Source organism: Bison bison, unplaced genomic scaffold, assembly GCF_000754665.1.
Source record: "Bison bison bison isolate TAMUID 2011002044 unplaced genomic scaffold, Bison_UMD1.0 scf7180017864037, whole genome shotgun sequence".
Classification (NCBI taxonomy): domain Eukaryota; kingdom Metazoa; phylum Chordata; class Mammalia; order Artiodactyla; family Bovidae; genus Bison; species Bison bison.
This window is the reverse complement of record NW_011494609.1, coordinates 7,069,206-7,071,817: the sequence shown is the minus strand read 5'-3', so window position 1 is coordinate 7,071,817 and position 2,612 is coordinate 7,069,206.

Sequence of the window (2,612 nt, the reverse complement as noted above, 5' to 3'; positions counted from 1 at the left end):
CTTTCTGCCCCCTTCTGATGCCTATGTCAGAAGATTTCTCTATCTCCTTTATACTTTACTAACTTTATTACACAAAAGCTCTGAGTGATCAAGCTTCATCTCTGGCCCTGAATTGAATTCTTCTCCTCTGGAGGCAAAGAATCCTGGCGTCTTTTTGAGGTTCAGCAAGAACCTTTCACTACCGGCTTTCACCCCCTGGAAATCTGCTTTCTGTCTCTATGAATTTGCCTCTTTTGGGTATTTCACATGCATGAAATCACACACTAGGTGGCCTCCTCCGTCTGGCTTATTTCACTTAGTGTAGCGTTCTCAAAGTTCACACATGTTGCAACTGAGTAATATTTTATTGTATAACGAACCCTACTTTATCCATTCTTCTGTAGATGGACATCTGGGTTGTTTCCGTACTTTGGCTGTTGTGGATAGTGCTATTATAAACATTTGTGTACAACATTTTGTTTGAGTATCTGTTTTTTACTCTTTTGGGTGTACACCTAGGCGTGGAATTTCTGGGTCATACAGTAGTGCTATGTTGAACTCATTAGAAAGTGAAAGCATTAGTTACTCAGTCACATCCAACTCTTTGCAACTCCAAGGACTGTAGCCCACCAGGCTCCTCTGTCCACGGAATTCTCCAGGCAAGAATACTGGAGCAGGTAGCCATTTCCTTCTCTAGGGGACCTTCTTGATCCAAGGATCAAATCCATGCTTCATGCATTGCAGATTCTTTACTATCTGAGCCACTGGGGAAGCCCTGGACTCGTTAAGGAGAAGCCAAAGGTACTTCCAGAGTGGCTGCACCATTTTACACTCCCGCCGTGAATGTGTGAGGGCTCCAGTTTCTCCATATCTTCTCTAACATTTGCTATTGTCTGTTTTTGATACTAGCCATCCTTGTGGAGGTGAAGTTGTATCTCACTTGGCTGTAATATGCATTTTTGTAACGAGTAACAATGTTGAACAGCTTTTCTCAGGAAGACAGGCCCAGACAAGGTCACACAGCTAGCTGGAGGACAAGAAGGTGCTAAAGTCCTGGTAGAGAGTCAGCAGGAGACCCACCACCCAGGAAGTCCTCAGGGAGCAGGCCCAGGGCCCCTCCTGCACTGATCCTCCAGCTGAGCCTGGGCTGGCATTCTGAGGCCCCTGAGATCATCCCGGCTCAGGATTCCTGACCTCTGGGACCCCATCCCTTTTGGGGTAGCCACACAGACTTCTCTGGTGGCTCAGATGGTAAAGAATCTGCCTGTAATGCAGGAGACCCAGGTTCGATCCCTGGGTTGGGAAGATCCCCTGGAGAAGGAAATGGCAACCATCTCTAGTATTCTTGCCTGGAAAATCTCATGGACCAAGGAGCCTGGTAGGCTACAGTCCATGGGGTCTCAAAGAGTCAGACATGACTGAGCGACTAACACACACACAGACTGAAGCTTCTGTCTGGGACAAGAGGAGAAGATTGCAGTGTCCAGGCTTGCTTGAGGGGCAAGGCCAAGCAGCCAAGGGGCAGGAGCCCCTCCTGTCCCCATCCCACCAATGGGACCTCCTTCTCCCTGACTTCTGGGCATGTCACACAGGGAGCACTTCCTCCTCCTTGGGCAATGGGAGGGCCTGGCATGACCTGGGCACCCAAAAAGTGTCCTGAGTGCTGAGTCCTGAGTGCTGGACACCATCCACCCAAGGCCATCTACTAGTTGTATGCCTTTGGTCAAATTCCTTGGGATCAATCCCTGGGTCGGGAGGATCCCCTGGAAGAGGGCATGGCAGCCCACTCCAGTATTCTTGCCTGGAGAATTCCATGGACAAAAGAGCCTTGTGGGCTACTGTCCACAGGGTCACAGAGGTGAACATGACTGAGCACACAGCTGGTTAACTTCTCTGTGCCTCAGTCTCCCAGTCTATGGAATGGGGGCTGATAACAATGCTGATTGAACAAAGCAGTTCTGAGATTAGGTGAGGGCTGCTGCTGCTGCTAAATTGCTTCAGTCATCTCCGACTCTGTACGACCCCATAGACAGAAGCCCACCAGGTTCCCCCGTCCCTGGGATTCTCCAGGCAAGAACATTGGAGTGGGTTGCCATTTCCTTCTCCAATGTGTAAACCTGAAAAGTGAAAGGGAAGTCACTCAGCCGTGTCCAACTCTTAGCAACCCCATGGACTGCAGCCTACCAGGCTCCGCCGTCCATGGGGTTTTCCAGGCAAGAGTACTGGAGTGGGGTGCCATTGCCTTCTCCTAGGTGAGGGCAGGTGCCAGGTACTCAGATCAGGGCTGGTGCATGGTGGCACTGGGGTGTCTGTTATGTAGCATCACCCAGATGTAGGAAGAGCTCCTGAGCTTGGTCCCTCACAGGTGAGGACAGAGCCTCAGAGATGCGCTACCAGGGGGCAGGCAAGTTGCTGGGCCACTGCCTGGAGGAGGAGCTGAGGCTCAGGCTTCCGGGGCAGTGACCTGGCTGAAGGCAGGACAGGCCCTCACTGGGCCCTTCTGTGGTTGCGCAGGCTGCCTCCAGGTCGCTCTGGGTTGCTGGCAGGTAAGGGGCTGCTGTGGAAACTCCCGGCGCAGTGGAAAGTCCAAAACTCTACAGGAGCCCGTGTGCTAACCTCCAAGGCAGCAGCCA